The sequence below is a fragment of the Schistocerca gregaria genome, chromosome 3 (genome assembly GCF_023897955.1).
Source record: "Schistocerca gregaria isolate iqSchGreg1 chromosome 3, iqSchGreg1.2, whole genome shotgun sequence".
Taxonomy (NCBI): Eukaryota; Metazoa; Arthropoda; class Insecta; order Orthoptera; family Acrididae; genus Schistocerca; species Schistocerca gregaria.
In genome coordinates, this window is record NC_064922.1 from 33937130 (window position 1) to 33958378 (window position 21249).

General features: G+C 50.5%; 4 non-coding genes across 4 annotated transcripts; all 4 read left to right on the forward strand.

The window, feature by feature from the left end:
* The first annotated feature begins 3308 nt into the window (after window positions 1–3308).
* Trnak-cuu (transfer RNA lysine (anticodon CUU)) lies at window positions 3309–3381 on the forward strand. The gene has a single exon. It is a non-coding gene; the product is annotated as a tRNA-Lys (tRNA).
* A 6329-nt stretch (window positions 3382–9710) lies between these two features.
* Window positions 9711–9786, forward strand: Trnar-ucg (transfer RNA arginine (anticodon UCG)). Its single transcript has one exon. It is a non-coding gene; the product is annotated as a tRNA-Arg (tRNA).
* A 449-nt stretch (window positions 9787–10235) lies between these two features.
* On the forward strand, window positions 10236–10308 carry Trnak-cuu (transfer RNA lysine (anticodon CUU)). Its single transcript has one exon. It is a non-coding gene; the product is annotated as a tRNA-Lys (tRNA).
* A 2911-nt stretch (window positions 10309–13219) lies between these two features.
* Window positions 13220–13292, forward strand: Trnak-cuu (transfer RNA lysine (anticodon CUU)). The gene has a single exon. It is a non-coding gene; the product is annotated as a tRNA-Lys (tRNA).
* Window positions 13293–21249: the final 7957 nt, after the last annotated feature.

The following is a 21249-nucleotide window of genomic DNA, read 5'->3' on the forward strand; positions in this document are numbered from 1 at the left end:
TGCTTTCGATTCCGAATGCGCAAAGTGTGTGGTCTTGTTTGCCTGTCTATATTTGGTCGGTCTCGTAAGAGGTTGAATGTAACGAATGGGTCGGAAAGAGTAATTAGCAGCGGCTGTGTGGAACGAAACACAATTCCTCAGGGGGTGTGAGCGTTTCGAGATGAGTCGTATATAAGGTATACTTGGTCGTCAGTGACCGTGTGGCTTAATGGATTGGGTACGCAGCCAATGGGCGTCACTCGTTGATTCCCACAAAACACTAGGTATTACTATGAACAATTGTACAATGAAGATGGCTGCACTAAATTGGCGGGACACGGCGAACAAAATACAGGGTGCGTTAAGGGAACTTCGTTGGCGATCCGCGAATTTATTGCAAAATGTTCAATTAATTAACACCTACGTGTTTTCTAAAGCCTGTTTTGTAGCACAAATATTCCCAGCACCGACGTTACAGGTGAAAAAGGTAATGCGTCTTGCAAATAGCTACCTGTGGAAAGGCAACATATTTAAAGTTCGACTGGACAGTGTGACCAAAGCAAGACTGATGGGCGGGTTAGGGCTAACTAATTTGGTTACAAAGGCAACTGCACTTTACATCAAAAGAACCCTGTTTATGATTAATAAGGACAGAAATAACATCACCTCCCGACTATTCACAATTGTCCAGCCAGGTTCCCTGCAACCCCCCGGTGAATGTGGGCAAACTAAACAACACACTAACGCATATCAAGAAATTTTATATTGAGGTCGGCTACTTAGAGCCACGCATTATGTACAAGTCAAGTATAACTACAAAGGAGATTCTAAATACATGGCACAAATCGGATACACAAAATACCATAGAAATCAAATATCCGAACGTCATATGGCGTACTGTATGGAAAAACCTTAGTCTCAAAATCCATTCAACAAACGTGGCTTCCACTTGGTACAAGGTAGTCAGCGACACTGTACCAACCAATGCAAAACTTTATCAGATAGGACTGTGTGCTACAAATCACTGCACTAAGTGTGGATTCGTGGACACACTTCACCACAGATTCACGTGCAGAGGACAATTTCACAATTGGACATGGATAAGACAGAAAACTGCACTCCTCACCAGAAGTGATGGCCGCCATTATACACCACAAATGCTATTACAGCCTGAAGTGACATTTTTTCCAGAAAGCAAAAATAACGCTGTCATGTGGCTCATGGGTCACTACACACATTACGTAATTGGAAGGAATGGATCTGACAATTCACTTGATTTCATCGTCTATATGGAATCCGCTTATTGGGAATCAAAAAAATACAGTGACCAAAAAAAACACTACGGCAACATGTTGAATATAGTCTTCGAGAGGACAGGCATAGGATAAAAACGAACAACACTATAGAAACTATAAAGAAGTAACAAGCAAACAGTGGACTGAGTGAACTATTTTATTAATCTCTGAGAAGTGACTACGGCTTCTACACGGTATTATGTACGAAAAAAAAAACACAACAGAAAAAGGTACAAACAAATTACAACATTCAAGAACCATACAGGGCAAATATTAAAAAAAAAACAACAAAAAAACATAAAATAAAGTAAGGGAAAAACCACAACGTTCTAAGTAAAAACTTTGTTCCATGATATAAATAATCTGAGAGGAGACAGACAAAAACTATGTGTCCACCCATGTCATGATGGGGAAGGGGTTCTGTGTCGTGACGCACTTGCAGTGCCGCGGAGAGGCCCATTGCTGTTGCTGCACGTCCGGGATCCTGCCTTCATTGCGATCTACTTATTGAAAAGGGAAGTAAAAAAAAAGGGGTTCAGGAAAAAAAATAAAAAAAATGGATCATTCGTCGGACTTCGGATCTGAAGATTACAGGTTCGAATGCTGTCACGCTCGTGTTTTTCCAGTTCTGAAACAGAAACATACCGATTTAATGTAGCAATTGAGCAGTACGAAACCGTCTGAATGTTGCTGTTGACCATTTTTTGCTTGGAGAAAATAGAGAAAAAAGAATTTAAAAAAAAATGGATAAGGCGTCGGACTTCGGATCCGAAGATTGCAGGTTCGAATCCTGTCACGGTCGTGTTTTTCCAGTTCTGAAAAACAAACATACCGTTTTAATGTAGCAATTGTGCAGTACGAAACCGTCTGAATGTTGCTGTTGACCATTTAGTGCTTGGAGATGATCTTGAGCTTGAAACACACACAACAAGACCGGTGTTAACTAGCGAAATAGTCGGCAGAGTGCCCTCACCGCGAGTTTTGACTGGCACTTGCACATCTAAAACAACGTCGGAAAGTAACTCGTTCGGCTTTTGAGTCACGTCAAGTATGTGTGTTAATTTTGACGCCGCTAGCTCTGCAGTTTGTCATGCAATTCCTTTACCTTTCAGAAATGATTATGAAATAAAAGTGAAGTACGTGACGAGTGTGACGTTAGGAAAAGATTAGGCAGCATGGAGAGATTCTGTATGGGACCACCCAACCCAAACGAGTACTGTGTGACGTGCTACCCGGGAGGTATTAACAGAGGCAGCCTGCTAGCTCAGTCGGTAGTGCGTGAGACTTTTAATCCCACTGTAGTTTGTTCGAGCACCACGCAGGGCGGATCGGGATTTTGTTCCGCTGCAAATGTAAATTACCGTTTTTCTGATTAACGTGATGTAATGTAAATAGCAACTTTAAACTTTGCCTACGTCTCTGTCAGTCGCAAGGAAACTGTATTTGAAAGTGAAGGTGATTTTGTAGACATGTGTGAAAGACAAGTTCTGAAATACAAGTAAAAAAAAAATAAAAAATAAAAGATTGGTTAAGGCGTCGGACTTCGGATCCGAAGATTGCAGGTTCGAATCCTTTCACGGTCGTGTTTTTCCAGTTCTGAAAAAGAAACATACCGTTTTAATGTAGCAATTGTGCAGTACGAAACCGTCTGAACGTTGCTGTTGGCCATTTTGTGCTTGGAGATGGTCTTGAGCTTGAAACACACACAACAAGACCGGTGTTAACTAGCGAAATGGTTGGCAAGTGCCCTCACCGCGAGGTTTGACTGGCACTTGCACATCTAAAACAACGTCGGAAAGTAACTCGTTCGGCTTTTCAGTCACGTCAAGTGTGTGTGTTAATTTTGACGCCGCTAGCTCTGCAGATTGTCATGCAATTCCTTTACCTCTCAGAAATGATTATGAAATAAAAGTGAAGTACGTGACGAGTGTGACGTTAGGAACACATTAGGCAGCATGGAGAGATTCTGTATGGGACCACCCAACCCAAACGAGTACAGTGTGAACTGCTACCCAGCACGTATCCAACGAGGCAGCACGGCTAGCTCAGTCGGTAGAGCATGAGACTCTTCATCACAGGGTCGTGGGTTCGAGCCCTACGCTGGGCGGAACGGAAGTTTTTTCCGCTGCAGATGTAAATTACCGATTTTCTGATTAACGTGATGTAATGGAAATAGCAACTTTAAAATTTTCCTACGTCTCCAACACTCGCAAGAAAACTGTATTTGAAGGTGAAGGTGATTTTGTAGACATGTGTGAAAGTCATGTTCTGAAGTGCAGGTGGTTTTGTTTGGAGAGAACATCGGCTACGTGTCAGATGTGTAGCCAAGCAGTAATGGGTCGCCATAGATGCAAATATTAGTTCAGTTCCGCTTCAGACGCCGTGCAGTGTGGACGTGCCTAGTCTTCCGCTCCGCCGTAGCGTTACGTTTAGTGGGATATCGTTTGTTTACGTGTAGTGTTGTACCTTCTGTAAGTTATTCTCCGTCGTTGTTTCGTTCCTTGTGTTACTTTCTGTGTGTATTTCAGTGTTTTTGTTTAGCGGTTTAGACCGCGTAGTTTTTGAAAATGTCGTCTCAGGTTAGTCCTCGTCAGGCTACAGTTAGTTTTGCTTTCGACAAGTCCACCCGCCATGTGCAACCTAGTTCCCTTGAGATTCATGATTGGTTAGTAGGTACCTTTGGCATTAATTCGGATCGGGTGCGCACTGCCTATTTTGATACAGAACTCTATGTTTTCTTTGTTAAATTTATGGACCCCCTTCAGGTTGATAAAATTATTTCCAAATTTGGTCATCAGGTTCTCTTTCGGCATCGGGATGATTCTGTCAGTACCGTACTGCTTTCAAATGGTTCCATTACGTACACCAGTGTTCGTGTTTACAACCTTCCGCCGGAGGTGGATAATGTGTATCTTAAGGAGGGTTTACTCAAGTATGGTGATGTTAAGAGTATTCGCCTTGAACGCTGGTCCAGCCAACATCGTCTGCAGTGTTACAGTGGTATTCGTTCCGTCGAAATGCACGTGAAGCAGAATATTCCCTCGCACCTGCAGATCGGTGGATATCGTGTCCATGTAACATATAGTGGTCAGGTTGGCACCTGTTTCTTGTGTAATGAGAGTGGCCACGTGCGTACCGACTGTCCGCGGAGGGTTTTTGTGTTAAACAATTCTCTCGAACAGCGTCGCAAGTTAACGGTCGCTGACCTCGTTGCCGGTGGTTCTGCTCTTGGTGTCGAACAGTCCAGTGGTAGTAGCGCCCCGCCGCAAGTTTTGCACGCCCCTGACACAGAATTTCCTCCTTTGCGTGCTAAATCTGATGTTGTTCCGTCTGTTCCTCAGGTGGGTGTGCCGCTTTTGAATAATAAACGGCGTCGCGCACAAGATGGAAATAGTACGGATGAGGATCTCCCCGAGATGCCCCAATCCGAGAGACCGACATCCTCCGAGCAACAGAGTAGTGTAGATGCTCCCTGTTCCCCAGAAGTAGCTGTTCCGGTAGCGGCTGCTGACGCCCCTCCGGCATCCGACGCGGCTTCTCTCGAGTCGGCTCGTCGGTCGGGCCTGTTGGCGCCGCCTTCCGAACCGACTTCGTTGTCACAACAAGTTGAGTCGCAACAACTTCCTGCTTCGCTGCCCCACACCTCTGCCAGCGGAGCTGCTCCGCTTCCTTCCAACTTAGCAGTTTCTGAGCTTCCTGCTCACGTTTCGCCTCCGTGTAGTCCATGTTTGCCGGAAGCTAATACTGGTGTAGACCAGTCCGTTTCGTCGGATGTTTCCCCCGCGACCCCGGACCCTGACTGTGGACCGGCGCGGGTGTTGTCAGATACAGAACTTGACCCTCCTACGTCACCGGCGGCTGCCGCTTCCTTGCCCGTCTGCCGATGCAAGTTGCGCGTTCAGCCGAACGTCAATGCTGTTCGTAAAAAACCGAAACGTAAGGGATCCGCGGAAGGGGGGTAGCAGTCCCCTACCCTAGGATGCCTCCGTCTCCCCTGCTATGGACTGTGATGTTGATGCGTCGGTGTAGGTGATTTCTTCCCTCGCTTTTCTCTCCATAGTTCAAGCATACACCTTTCTTACCTTAAATGTTAACCGTATTGAGTCCGACGTTCGCATTGCCTCTTTGCGGCAGTTTCTTTACGACTCCTGTGCGGACGTAGTATTTTTGCAGGAAGTATTGTTTTCTGATCTCTCTCTACCTGGATTTCAAACTGTTTTTAATGTCGCACCGGAGAATTCAACAGGAACTGCTCTTTTCTTTCGAGAAGGTATTCCTATTACTGACATTGAATTCCTTGACTCTGGCCGTGGGATTGGTTGTCGTCTTTTTGATCTCCACCTAGTTGTTTTGTATGCCCCCTCTGGTTCGGGTCGCACTGTGGCTCGATCGCGCTTTTATAAGGAAGAGCTTATTTATCTTTTGCGCAAGAGTCCTCGGAGTCTCCTGCTCGGAGGCGGTTTTAATTGTGTTTTACGCCCCGAAGACCAGTCCCCCAATTTTAATTATGGCCGAGATTTACATGACTTGGTTCGTACGATGCACCTGCGTGATGTTTGGGAACACAAATATCCCACCCTGGTGAAATTTACGTATTTTACCGCGCCCTCATGCAGTAGACTCGACAGATTCTACTTCTCTGACTTTTTATGTGATAACATTCTTTCTGTCGATGTTATTCCTACTAGTTTTTCTGACCATTGTGCTTTTACTGCAACTGTAAATCTTAGTCACCAACCAGCAAAACTTTATCGTTCCCAGTGGATGTTAAATGTTTCCCACCTTGCCGACAGTGCCATTGATGAAGTTGTAAGTGCCGTGTGGGAGCGATGTCTTCGCTCCGTCCCGCGTTACCCCTCCTTGCTCGTTTGGTGGACTGCGTTTGCCAAGCCCAAGATTCGTCAGACTTTGATTTTTTACTGTGCCGCAAGGGCGCGTGATTTTAAGTACACGTATGAATTTTACTACTCTGTCCTGCGTGAACTGTATGACGCGGCGGGTCCTTCTCCTCTGCGGATCCATGATGTTCGTCGTATTAAAGCCAAGCTCTTGACCCTCAAACGACGACAGTTGGATGGTCTGCGAGTAAAGTCGAAACCTCACTCTCTTGTTGAAGGTGAACTGACTTCTTTGTACCACCTGCTGCGGCATCAGACTCGACGTCCTTATGGTGGATGATGGACGACAGCTTATTGCACAGGAGGATATGACTCGTGCTCTTCATCAGTATTACGCTGATCTCTATTCTGCCGATGATTCTGGTGCGTCACTTTCTGATGATGTCCTTGAGGATCTTCCTGCGACGATCACGCCTCACGCGAACGGCGACTTTCTCCGGGAGTTGCAGGTAGATGATGTTTTTGATTTTATTGCTCACTCTCCGTCCGGTAAATCGCCGGGTCCAGACGGCCTGCCTAAAGAATTTTATCTGCGTTTTTGGCCTCTTTTGGGTGGCACTTTTACGCAGATTTTAAATGAGATTGTCAAGGGGATGGATGTGCCTGCCGATTTTAAAGTAGGGAAAATTGTTTTAATTCCGAAGTCCACTGGTCGTTTATCTACTGCCAATCTTCGTCCGCTCACATTGCTGAACTTTGATTACAAGACAGCTGCTAGAGCACTCAATAGTCGATTGTCTTCACTGCTTCGGGGTGTGATTGATGCACATCAATGTTGTTTTCCTGGTAGATCTATTCTGACCCCAGTAGCCGAATATCGGGATGTTGTCTCGGTTGCGGCGGTTACAAACGTTCATTGTGCCTTTGCTTTCCTCGATTTTTATAAGGCTTTTGATCACGTCAGTCATGTGTTTTTAGATCATGTTTTAGATACAATAGGTTTTAACGCTTCATCACGTGGCGTTCTTGGTAATTTGTATAGGGGAATAACTGCTCGGGTGTCAGTCAATGGGCAGCTGACGCCGCCCTTTGCTATCCGCCGAGGGGTACCTCAGGGTAGTCCGCTCTCTATGTCGCTATTCATATTGTCCCTGGAACCGCTGCTTCGGACTCTTGCTTTCAAGCTTCAGGGTATGACCCTCTCTGGTGGGAAGCTCACGGTTAAGGCGTACGCGGACGATGTCGTTGTTCTCCTCCATCAACGTGATGATATCACATTGTTGAAAGGGGCAGTCGATGCATACTGTTGTGTCTCTGGAGCGCGTCTTAATCAGGGTAAGTGTAAGTTCCTTGATATTCGAGGGTTTCGCGATGCTGATGTTCCTTGGGCCACTTTTGTCGATCGCCATACGTCATTGGGGATTACCATTGATCGGTGTCCTATAAAAATGGCAGCTCTTAATTTAAATCTGTCACCGAGAAGATACAGGGGGCTCTGATGGTCCATGAGCAGCGCTCTGCTACCATTTTGCAAAAAGTCAGAATTTTAGACACATACGTGTTATGTAAAGCCTATTATGTTGCTCAGCTGTTCCCCCTTCCCATTATGGTGGCGAAAAGGTTGCGCCAATTGTCTAGCAGGTTTATATGGAAGGGTCATCTATTCAAGTTGCGTTACGAGGTTATGATGAAACCGCGTATCTCCGGAGGCTTGAGCCTCACTGACATTACTCGCAAGGCATCTGCCTTGTACGTCCGCCGTACGACTCTAATTGTTACGCAAGAAGTGACTTCAATTACATCCAGACTTTTTACTGTTGTGCGTCCGAAGAGCCTTGCTCCACCTGTCGACGTCGGTCGCCTCAATTTTAAGTTGAAACACGTACGGGAATTTTATATTGCGGTTAGTTACCTCGGTGACGTCTTCTTGCGACGACCGGTGCCAACAACCAAGAGCTTGATTGCCCGTTGGGAGGGGCTGGCAGGTCCCAATCCAATCGAACCGGCGTCTCCATCAGTGTCCTGGAAGAACGTCTGGAAGAATGTTAGTCTGCCGATCCACACTATGGCTGTGGCGTCCACGTGGTGTAGGGTAGTTAATGGTTTGGTCCCCACCAACGTACGACTGCACCGTATTGGTCTTTCTGACACGGACAACTGCACTCGGTGTGGTCTCCTGGACACACTTGTGCATCGATTCACCTGCAGTGGGCACCTTGCTAATTGGATTTGGCTCAGGAAACAACTGGCTTTTGTCACTAGGAATGCCGAAACCGCTTATACCATTGACATCATCGTACGGCCCGATTCTTCCTTTTATCCGCGAACGAAGCTCAATACCGTTATGTGGTTGCTTGGACACTTCGTATATTTTGTTATTAGTTGTCATGAAGAGGATGAACACCTAACGTTTCGACAGTACATTCTTACTGCTTACTGGAACCGATTGCGCATGCCAGGACCCCGTGAAGGTTTTGCAAATATGCTTAGCCTGACATTTGAAAGGGAGGGTGTTGGCTAAGGTCGCCTGTGTTAGCCGATTTCCTATGTACTGTTTCTGGATTTGCCACCTTTCTGTAAACTACTTTTCTAAACCTGGACTGAAGTTTTCGTGGATATTTAGGACGAACAAGAAAAACAAACGTGAGACCAAGAACCGAGACAGTAGGGGAAAGTACGACGCCGTAGTACAGGTGCCATTCGGAAACAGGACGTTGGAGTCATCGTGGCCAGGCCTCGGGTATCGACCCCTACCCGCTTTGTTTCCGCAGCCTGAATCTGAGTGTCACCCCTAAATTTTAAACAATGGCATATCAAGTAATACAAAACAAAGAAAGGAAAAATAAAATGAAACAACAAGAAAAAGATGGTAAACAAAAAAAAATGGATAAGGCGTCGGACTTCGGATCTGGAGATTACAGGTTCGAATGCTGTCACGCTCGCGTTTAATCAGTTCTGAAAAAGAAACATACCGTTTTAATGTAGCAATTGAGCAGTACAAAATCGTATAAATGTTGCTGTTGACCATTTTCAGCTTGAAAAAAAAAAAAAGTGGTAGGGCATTGGTCTAGTAAACCAGGGGTCGTGAGTTCCATCCTCACAGGAGGAAGACGAATTTTGGAAATCAGTTGCGCGTCATGGCCGTATAGCAAACAGTATCTGTGATGGCGAACAATTAGCGAGAGGCGTTTTATTAAGAACTACTCTCAGATGTGATTAAGGCGAATGGCGCAGATAAAGCATTTGCCAAAGCGGTACGGCATAAGGTGGGACGAGGCAGTCTGAATTACATTTTATAGATGTATTTCTCACAAATCTCGGAGCCTCTCGCGGTCGTCGTCGCCGCCGCCGCTTCTGCAGAAGTAGCAAATGGCCATCGTAGCAAATGCGGCGAGGGACACCCTGCCATCGATTCCGAATGCCCAAAGTGTGTGGTCTTGTTTTCCTCTCTATGTTTGGTAGGTCTCGTAAGAGGTTGAATGTAACGAATGGGTGGGAAAGAATAAGGAGCAGCGGCTGTGTGGAACGAAAACACAATTCCTCAGGGGGTGTGAGCGTTTCGAGATGAGTCGTATATAAGTTTTGCTTGGTCGTCAGTCACAGTGTGGCCTAATGGATAAGGCGTCGGACTTCGGATCCGAAGATTGCAGGTTCGAATCCTGTCACGGTCGTGTCTTTCCAGTTCTGAAAAACAAACATACCGTTTTATAGTAGCAATTGTGCAGTACGAAACCGTCTGAATGTTGCTGTTGACCATTTTGTGCTTGGAGATGTTCTTGAGCTTGAATCACACACAACAAGACCGGTGTTAACTAGCGAAATGGTCGGCAGAGTGCCCTCACCGCGAGATTTGACTGGCACTTGCACATCTAAAACCACGTCGGAAAGTAACTCGTTCAGCTTTTGAGTCACTTCAAGTATATGTGTTAATTTTGACGCCGCTAGCTCAGCAGATTGTCATGCAATTCCTTTACCTCTCAGAAATGATTATGAAATAAAAGTGAAGTACGTGACGAGTGTGACGTTAGGAAAACATTAGGCAGCATGGAGAGATTCTGTATGGGACCACCCAACCCAAACGAGTACAGTGTGATCTGCTACCCAGCACGTATCCAACGAGGCAGCACGGCTAGCTCAGTCGGTAGAGCATGAGACTCTTCATCACAGGGTCGTGGGTTCGAGCCCTACGCTGGGCGGATCGGAAATTTTTTCCGCTGCAGATGTAGATTACCGATTTTCTGATTAACGTGATGTAATGGAAATAGCAACTTTAAAATTTTCCTACGTCTCCAACACTCGCAAGAAAACTGTATTTGAAGGTGAAGGTGATTTTGTAGACATGTGTGAAAGTTCATGTTCTGAAGTGCAGGTGGTTTTGTTTGGAGAGAACATCGGCTACGTGTCAGATGTGTAGCCAAGCAGTAATGGGTCGCCATAGCTGCAAATATTAGTCTAAAATATGAAGTGTTGTCAGCTGAAGTCTGATGATTCAGACGACCGTACGGACGAAGTACGCAAAAGTGCCGCTAGGCGGCGCCTGTTTAGCTCAGTGGTAGAGCATTGGTCTAGTAAACCAGGGTTTGTGAGTTCCATCCTCACAGGAGGAAGACGAATCTAGGAAATCAGTTGCGCATCGTGGCCGTATAGCAAACAGTATCTGTGATGAGGAACAATTAGCGACAGTCGTATCATTAAGAATTACTCTCAGATGTGATTAAGGCGAATGGCGCAGATAAAGCATTTGCCAAAGCAGTACGGCATAAGGTGGGACGAGGCAGTCTGAATTACATTTTTTAGATGTATTTCTCACAAATCTCAGAGCCTGTCGTCGTCGTCGTCGTCGCCGCTTCTGCAGAAGTAGCAAATGGCCATCGTAGCAAATGCGGCGAGGGACACCCTGCCATCGATTCCGAATGCGCAAAGTGTGTGGTCTTGTTTTCCTGTCTATGTTTGGTAGGTCTCGTAAGAGGTTGAATGTAACGAATGGGTGGGAAAGACTAAGGGGCAGCGGCTGTGTGGAACGAAAACACAATTCCTCAGGGGCGTGAGCGTTTCGAGATGAGTCGTATATAAGTTGTACTTGGTCGTCAGTGACCGTGTGGCCTAATGGATAAGGAGTCGGACATCGGAATCGAAGATTGCAGGTTTGAATCCTGTCACGCTCGTGTTTTTCCAGTTCTGAAAAAGAAACATACCGCTTTAATATAGCAATTGAGCAATACGAAACCGTCTGAATGTTGCTGTTGACCATTTTGTGCTTGGAGATGGTCTTGAACCTGAAACACACACAACAAGTCCGGTGTTAACTAGCGAAATGGTCGGCAGAGTGCCCTCACCGCGAGTTTTGGCTGGCACTTGCACATCTAAAACAACGTCGGAAAGTAACTCGTTCGGCTTTTGAGTCACGTATAGTATATGTGTTAATTTTGACGCCGCTAGCTCTTCAGATTGTCATGCAATTCCTTTACCTCTCAGAAATGATTATGAAATAAAAGTGAAGTACGTGACGAGTGTGACGTTAGGAAAACATTAGGCAGCATGGAGAGATTCTGTATGGGACCACCCAACCCAAACGAGTACAGTGTGATCTGCTACCCAGCAGGTATCCAACGAGGCAGCACGGCTAGATCAGTCGGTAGAGCATGAGACTCTTATTCAGACAGTCGTGGGTTCGAGCTCTACGCTGGGCTGAACGGAATTTTTTTCCGCTGCAGATGTAAATTACCGATTTTCTGATTAATGTGATGTAATGGAAATAGCAACTTTAAAAATTGCCTACGTCTCCATCAGTCGCAAGAAAACTGTATTTGAAGGTAAAGGTGATTTTGTAGACATGTGTGAAAGTCATGTTCTGAAGTGCAAGTTGTTTTGTGTTGGAGAGAACACGGCTACGTGTCAGATGTGTAGCCAAGCAGTAATGGGTCGCCATAGCTGCAAATATTAGTCGAAAATATGAAGTGTTGTCAGCTGAAGTCTGATGACTCAGACGACCGTACGGACAAAGTAGGCAAAAGTGCCGCTAGGCGGCGCCTGTTTAGCTCAGTGGTAGAGCATTCGTCTAGTAAACCAGGGTTCGTGAGTTCCATCCTCACAGGAGGAAGACGAATCTTGGAAATCAGTTGCGTATCGTGGCCGTATAGCAAACAGTATCTGCGATGAGGAACAATTAGCGACAGGCGCATTATTAAGAATTACTCTCAGATGTGACTAATGCGAATGGCGCAGATAAAGTATTTGCCAAAGCAGTATGGCATAGGGTGGGACGAGGCAGTCTGAATTACATTTTATAGATGTATTTCTCTCAAATCTCAGAGCCTCTCGCGTTCGTCGTCGTCGTCGCCGCCGCCGTTTCTGAACGAAGTAGCAAATGGCCATTGTAGCAAATGCGGCGACTGACACCCTGCCATCGATTCCGAATGCGCAAACTGTGTTGTCTTGTTTTCCTGTCTATGTTTGGTCGGTCTCGTAAGAGGTTGAATGTAACGAATGGGTGGGAAAGAATAAGGAGCAGCGGCTGTGTGGAACGAAAACACAATTCCTCAGAGGGTGTGAACGTTTCGAGATGAGTCGTATATAAGTTACACTTGGTCGTTAGTGACCGTGTGGCCTAATGGATAAGGCGTCGGACTTCGGATCCGAAGATTGCAGGTTCTGAAAAAGAAACATACCGTTTTAATGTAGCAATTGAGCAGTACGAAACCGTCTGAATGTTGCCGTTGACCATTCTGTGCTTGGAGATGGTCTTGAGCCTGAACCACACAAAACATGACCGGTGTTAACTAGCGAAATGGTCGGCAGAGTGCCCTCACCGCGATTTTTGACTGGCACTTGCACATCTAAAACAACGTTGGAAAGTAACTCGTTCGGCTTTTGAGTCACATCAAGTATGTGTGTTAATTTTGACGCCGCTAGCTCTGCAGATTGTCATGCAATTCCTTTACCTCTCAGAAATGATTATGAAATGAAAGTGAAGTACGTGACGAGTGTGACGTTAGGAAAACATTAGGCAGCATGGAGAGATTCTGTATGGGAGCCCCCCCCCCCCCCCCCCCCCCATCCCAAACGTGTACAGTGTGATCTGCTACCCAGCAAGTATCCAACGAGGCAGCACGGCTAGCTCAGTCGGTAGAGCATGAGACTCTTATTCACAGTGTTGTGGGTTCGAGCCCCACGCTGGGCGGAACGGAATTTTTTTCCGCTGCAGATGTAAATAACCGAATTTCTGAGTAACGTGATGTAATGGAAATAGCAACTTTAAAATTTGCCTACGTCTCCATCAGTCGCAAGAAAACTGTATTTGAAGGTGAAGGTGATTTTGTAGACATGTGTGAAAGTCATGTTCTGAAGTGCAGGTGGTTTTGTTTGGAGAGAACATCGGCTACGTGTCAGATGTGTAGCCAAGCAGTAATGGGGCGCCATAGCTGCAAATATTAGTGGAAAATATGAAGTGTTGTCAGCTGAAGTCTGATGATTCAGACGACCGTACGGACGAAGTACGCAAAAGTGCCGCTAGGCGGCGCCTGTTTAGCTCAGTGGTAGAGCATTGGTCTAGTAAACCAGGGTTTGTGAGTTCCATCCTCACAGGAGGAAGACGAATCTTGGAAATCAGTTGCACATCGTGGCCGTATAGCAAACAGTATCTGTGATGAGGAACAATTAGCGACAGTCGTATCATTAAGAATTACTCTCAGATGTGATTAAGGCGAATGGCGCAGATAAAGCATTTGCCAAAGCAGTACGGCATCATCTTCGGCGTAACTCGAGAGGGTTGCGCGCTTCGATATTATTGTCGTTAATATCGAAGTGCTAGGAGTTTCAGTGATCGCTGCAGCTGCCGTTGTCCCGAGCCTTTGCCGCTGTTGGTCCCAGCCGCCGCCGCCGCCGCCGGCGCCGGTTTCCCGCCGACGCCGGTTGCCGCCATCGTATCCGGTTCCTGCCGCTGCTGCTGTTGCCGACCGCCGCCGCCGCCGCCGCCGGCGCCGCCGCCGCTCCCTGCCCGTCTTTCGTTCTGTCGTCTCTGCTTACGTCTTACCCTTCCTCTTCGTCAGTCTCTTGTCCTTGTCCTTTGACTGTCCCCTGTTATTTTTCCTCTTTTCCCCTCTCCCACTTATCCTCTCACCATGACAACCCCCACAACTACCGCCACTACCACTGCAATCGTGTACACGTCCCCCTCACTTGCTGCCACCACCATCACGTGGTGTGCTCAATCGCCGCCTCCCCCATATATTCCCCCCCTCCTCACTCTTCCCACCCCCGCTCCTTTTGTTGCTCTCTCCCCTGTTCCTACCCCCCATGCCTCACGTGACCCATTCCCTCCCCTCCCACATGTAACTCATGCCACCCCCGCCAGGGTTGTTGCCCGTCGGGCCACCACCCACGCCACACCATCATCATCGTCATCACCATCACCATCACCATCGCCCTCGCCATCGCCAGTGCCAACCACTGCCACTGCATCTTCTGTGGCGCCAGCTCCAGCTCCAGCGCCAGCACCAGCACCACCACCAGTGCCTGCACCGTCGGTGGGACCTGCCATCTCCCGCCATCTCCCGGTTGTCCCCATCCCCCACACCTCTTCCCATCCCTCTCCCGCTGTGAAACGTCCCGGCGGCACCCCAGCCTCTTCTGCTCCCAAGAAGTCGCAGACTCTCCCCCATCCAACCCCCCAGGATGCCATGGATACCACCCCACCTGCATTATTTACTCCCTCCTCTACCTCCCCCTCCTACAGGTACCTCCTTTCTCACCCTGATCCCTCTCTCCTGGAGGCCCGCAATCTTACCCTTCTCCTCCGCCAGCACTTCCCCGGAGCCCCGATCTCCCTTCTCACCCCCCGTCGGGACTCCATCCTGATCACATCCCCCAGCCCCACCCTCCACTCCGACATCCTCTCCCGCATTCCCCTCACCCGGTTTGGTCCCCATGCCTCCCTTGCCCCTGCTCCGTCCCCCTCCTCATCCCGACAACCCCAGCCGCCCCGTCGCCCACCGACCCTCACTGCCGTTATCACTCGGCTTAGCCCGATGATCACGGAGGAGGAGGTGTTGGCGGAGCTGAAGGCCCATCCCTATCTAGAGGTTCGAGCTGTCCGCCGGATTCACAATCCAGCCGGCCCCACCCGCCTCATGCGGGTGTTCTCCGAGCATGCTCCCTCCATAGACCTCCTCCTCAAGGAGGGTGCCCTCCTTTTCAACCGCCGTTATAAGGTCGACCCCTCCCGCTCCCCTCCACAGTCCATCCGCTGCCAGAGGTGCTTGCGCTATAATGCACATCCTACATCTGAGTGCCGCGACGCCCCCGTCTGCCCGCACTGCAAAGAAGCATACTTCCTCCGGCAGTGCCCCAACCTTCAGTCCCCCCCCTCCTGTAATACCTGTAAACTCCAACACCCAACCTACTCCCAAAAGTGCAAGGCCCGACCCCCTCCCTCCGCTCCTGAACTCACTGTCCCTGTCCGCCTCTTGGATGCCCCCACCCCTCCCGGCAATTCCCTCCGTCCCCCCCCCCCACAGCTGAGGACATCATCCGCTTTGTAACCGTTGTCCTTCAGAACATCCACCCCTTTCAGCGCCCCCACACCCTCCAGCAGATATCCCTTGCCGCCCGTTCCGTCTTCCAGCTCAACACTTACGCCACCTACTCCCATAACCAGGCCCATTTTACCTTCTCCCGTCTCGACACCCTCGTCTAAATTCCCACTATGGCGCGACAGCAACGTATCCTGTTTAACAACATCCGTTCCCTTCCTGTCAACAAGAATCTCCTTATGCATACCCTCACCACCCACCGCATGGATGCCTTCCTCCTAAACGAAACATTTCTCCAGCCCCACCATACTGTCCATACCTCGCCCTACCTCCTTCACCGCTCTGACAACCCCCTCCCGATAGCGCGTGGCGGAGTTGCCATTGGCCACCATCGCCAGATCCCTGTTCGGCTCCAACCCCTCCTTCCCAACCCCATGGAACACCTGATCCTTAGTCTATTCTTCCCCGGCCTCACCGTTACCTGCGCCACCATCTATGTCCGCCCCTCTGCCCCTATTCCTTTTGACTTCCTTTCCCACATCGACCGTACCTTCTCCTCCTACGTGATTGCCGCAGATCTCAATATCCATAGTCGCTCCGGCACCCAGTTACGGCGGTGGCATTGGTTCCTCGCCACCATCCAAGGAGATGTCCTTCCTCTTCCCCAACACACCCGCCCTGAATCCAATACCACACCCAATGTCGTCCTAGCCTCCCCCAACCTCCTTGGCCGCATAGCGGTGGACGTCCTCGACCCTATTGGCAGTGACCATCTCCCTGTCCTTCTTACCATATCAGACGGTCGTCGCCCCCGTCCTGATCCTCGCCTTTACCCTCCCCCCAAGTATGTCCATGATTACACCCGTGCCGACTGGAATGCATACCGGGATACCCTTACTACACGAGTCGATAGCCACCCCCTCACCTACCACCGCCCACATGACATAACCCATGCCGCATCCTTTCTCCAGCAGACCTTGTCTGAGGCCGTGGAGGCCCACATCCCTACCGTCGCCATCCACCCGCACCGTCCAACTTTACCCCCATAGGCCGTCCTCCTCCTTCGAGAATCCCGTCGTCTCTACCGTGCCTTCCTCCACACGCGTGACCGGGACACACTACAACGCCACCGGCAACTCCAGAGACACATCCGGAACTTGCTCGCGGCTAAGAAACGCCGGGACTGGCGACAGACATGCACCCGTCTTAATGCTACCCTACCTATTAACTCGTCCAAATACTGGTCAGCCTTCCGCCGCCTTACTGGATCAAAACCCCCCCCTTACTATCCTCTCCTTCATAATGACAATCCCTTTACTGACAACCTTAGTAAGGCCAACCATTTTGCCTCCTACCTCACCGATGTCTTTACCATCCCTGACGATCCCCAGTTCGATTATTCCCTCTTCCCCGATGTCCGCGATCGAACCGACACCTCTATCCCTCCACTAGCTCCTGGCTTCCAGTACTTGGACAACATTACACACACTGAACTCAATAACCCTATAACTACTCAAGACATCATCGATATACTCCGCACCAAACGCAACACTGCTCCTGGTCACGACCGTGTTACTTACCGTCACCTCCGTGAATCTCCCGCCCCCTTCCTCTCCACCCTGGCCAGGCTGTACAATGTGGTCTTGTCCACCGGCTTCTACCCCGACCTGTGGAAAACCTCCCGGATCCTGATGTTCCTCAAACCCGATAAACCACCTTCCGCTGTCTCCTCCTACCGTCCTATAAGCCTTACCTCGGTCTTCAGCAAGGTCCTGGAATCCATTCTAACCCAGCGCATCCACCAGCATCTCCACCGGCACCGCTTCCTTCCCTCCACCCAATGTGGCTTTCGACCATCCTTCTCTGCCGATGACCTCCTCCTTCACCTCACTCACCTCCTCTCCGAACAACTCAACTCCCATCGCTCCGCCATATTCCTCTCCCTTGACCTTGAACGCGCCTATGACCGTGTGTGGCATTCTGGTCTCCTCTTCAAGCTCCAAACCTTTGCTCTTCCTATTAACTACGTCCGTCTGATCGCCTCCTTCATTTCCCACCGCCATTCCTATGTCACTATCCACAACACTGATTCCTACACCTTCTACCCCTCTGCCGGTGTGCCCCAAGGTTCCGTCCTTTCCCCTCTTCTTTACCTTCTTTATACGGCGGACATGCCTCCACCTGCACCCCCCCTTCACCTTCTCCAGTACGCCGATGACACCGCCTTCCTTGCCCTTGCCCCCACCCTGCAACGCTCCCAACACCTTCTCCAATCCCATCTGGACCGTTTCACCTCTTGGTGTAACCAGTGGTTGCTCAAGGTCAATCCTTCCAAGACCCAGGCAATCATCGTAGGCAAAACCACCCCTTCCTTCCGTCTCCTTGATTTCTATCTTACTATTTATGGCCGTCCTATTAACCTCACACCCACCCTCAAGTACCTTGGCGTCACCCTTGACCGTCGCCTCTCCTGGACCCCTCATCTCCGGACAATCCATGCCAAGGCACGCTCCCGACTACACCTCCTGAAACTCCTTTCTAGCCGCACATGGGGTCTGGACCCCTCCACCGTCCTCCACACCTATAAATCTCTCATCCGCCCTATCCTCTGTTATGCCCATCCCGCCTGGATCTCTGCCCCGCCTACCTTTTACAAATTCCTTCAAATCCTTGAACGGCATGCACTCCGCCTCGCCTATCGCATCCGCCTCCCTTCCCCCACGTGGCTCCTCTATGACCTCATCCCCTTCCCACACCTCCTCCTCTTCCTCCAACGGATACGGATCCTCTACACCTCCCGCAAGCTTGATCCTCCCCACCCGCTTGCCTCTTCCATCCTCTCCCACCCCAACCCACTGCCGCGCCTGTACTCCTGTATCCCAAATGCTCTCCATCTTCACACTCTCCACACCCTCTCCCAAGGTGGCTTCCGCCGACTCCCCCTCCCGGATGATGCCCTCCTCCCCTCCATCTACCCCTCCTACCAACCTTGAGCCTTGCCTTCCCCTCTCCTCTCATTTTCCTGTGGGCACCCTCTCTCCCTTCTCTCCCTCCCTCTCTCCCTCCTTCCATCCTTACCTCCCCTCCCCCTCTCCCTGGGCTTCCAACCCCCTCTTTTCGTTTTCTCCCCTCCTCCTCCCTGGCATCCTATCTCCCCCTCCCTCCTTCCCTCCCCCTGTTTTTTCCCTTGGCAGGCCCCCAGCTTTTCGGTGTGGACAGTGCCCCTGCAAGCGCCGAAGCCCATCTCCGCAGTGTCCGTGTCTTTCGTCCCGTCTGTGCCTCGAGTGTTTCTTCGTTTTCTGCTCCACCGTTCACCTGTGCTAGTGTTCTCTGTTCCGTGCTGTGCTGCCCGATTTTTAAAACTGAAACAGTGCTGCGTCGGTGAACGACTCCAATTCTTTTTATTCTCTGTTGTCTTCTGATTTTTGTCCTCCATGTCTGTGTTTTGAGATTATGTCTTCCTGTTTTTATCTCTTGTATGTTTCTTGTGGCCGAAGAGCGGCGTATTGGGCCGCTGCCGGCCTACCTTTGTAGGTATAAAATGACAATAAAGGAAAAAAAAAAAACAGTACGGCATCACATCTTCGGCGTAACTTGAGAGGGTTGCGCCCTTCGATATTATTGTCGTTAATATCGAAGTGCTAGGAGTTTCAGTGAACGCTGCAGCTGCCGTTGTCCCGAGCCTTTGCCGCCGTTGGTCCCAGCCGCCGCTGCCGCCGCCGCCGGTTCCCACATCCGCCGCCGCCGCCGCCGCCGCCGCCGCCGCCGCCGCCGGTCTCCCGCCGACGCCAGTTGCCGCCACCGTATCCGGTTCCTGCCGCTGCTGCTGTTGCCGACCGCCGCCGCCGCCGCCGCCGCTCCCTGCCCGTCTTTCGTTCTGTCGTCTCTGCTTACGTCTTACCCTTCCTCTTCGTCAGTCTCTTGTCTTTGTCCTTTGACTGTCCCCTGTTATTTTCCCTCTTTTCCCCTCTCCCACTTATCCTCTCACCATGACAACCCCCACAACTACCGCCACTACCACTGCAATCGTGTACACGTCCCCCTCACTTGCTGCCACCACCATCACGTGATGTGCTCAATCGCCGCCTCCCCCATATATTCCCCCCCTCCTCACTCTTCCCACCCCCACTCCTTTTGTTGCTCCCTCCCCTGTTCCTACCCCCCATGCCTCACGTGACCCATTCCCTCCCCTCCCACATGTAACTCATGCCACCCCCGCCAGGGTTGTTGCCCGTCGGGCCACCACCCACGCCACACCATCATCATCGTCATCACCATCACCATCACCATCGCCCTCGCCATCGCCAGTGCCAACCACTGCCACTGCATCTTCTGTGGCGCCAGCTCCAGCTCCAGCGCCAGCACCAGCACCACCACCAGTGCCTGCACCGCCGGTGGGACCTGCCATCTCCCGCCATCTCCCGGTCGTCCCCATCCCCCACACCTCTTCCCATCCCTCTCCCGCTGTGAAACGTCCCAGCGGCACCCCAGCCTCTTCTGCTCCCAAGAAGTCGCAGACTCTCCCCCATCCAACCCCCCAGGATGCCATGGATACCACCCCACCTGCCCTATCTACTCCCTCCTCTACCTCCCCCTCCTACAGGTACCTCCTTTCTCACCCTGATCCCTCTCTCCTGGAGGCCCGCAATCTTACCCTTCTCCTCCGCCAGCACTTCCCCGGAGCCCCGATCTCCCTTCTCACCCCCCGTCGGGACTCCGTCCTGATCACATCCCCCAGCCCCACCCTCCACTCCGACATCCTCTCCCGCATTCCCCTCACCCGGTTTGGTCCCCATGCCTCCCTTGCCCCTGCTCCCTCCCCCTCCTCATCCCGACAACCCCAGCCGCCCCGTCGCCCACCGACCCTCACTGCCGTGATCACTCGGCTTAGCCCGATGATCACGGAAGAGGAGGTATTGGCGGAGCTGAAGGCCCATCCCTATCTAGAGGTTCGAGCTGTCCGCCGGATTCACAATCCAGCCGGCCCCACCCGCCTCATGGGGGTGTTCTCCGAGCATGCTCCCTCCATAGACCTCCTCCTCAAGGAAGGTGCCCTCCTTTTCAACCGCCGTTATAAGGTCGACCCCTCCCGCTCCCTTCCACAGTCCATCCGCTGCCAGAGGTGCTTGCGCTATGATGCACATCCTACATCTGAGTGCCGCGAGGCCCCCGTCTGCCCGCACTGCAAAGAAGCACACTTCCTCCGGCAGTGCCCCAACCTTCAGTCCCCCCCTCCTGTAACACCTGTAACCTCCAACACCCAACCTACTCCCAAAAGTGCAAGGCCCGACCCCCTCCCTCCGCTCCTGAACTCACTGTCCCTGTCCGCCCCTTGGATGCCCCCACCCCTCCCGGCAATTCCCTCCGTCCCCCCCCCCAGCTGAGGACATCATCCGCTTTGTAACCGTTGTCCTTCAGAACATCCACCCCTTTCAGCGCCCCCACACCCTCCAGCAGATATCCCTTGCCGCCCGTTCCGTCTTCCAGCTCAACACTTACGCCACCTACTCCCATAACCAGGCCCATTTTACCTTCTCCCGTCTCGACACCCTCGTCTAAATTCCCACTATGGCGCGACAGCAACGTATCCTGTTTAACAACATCCGT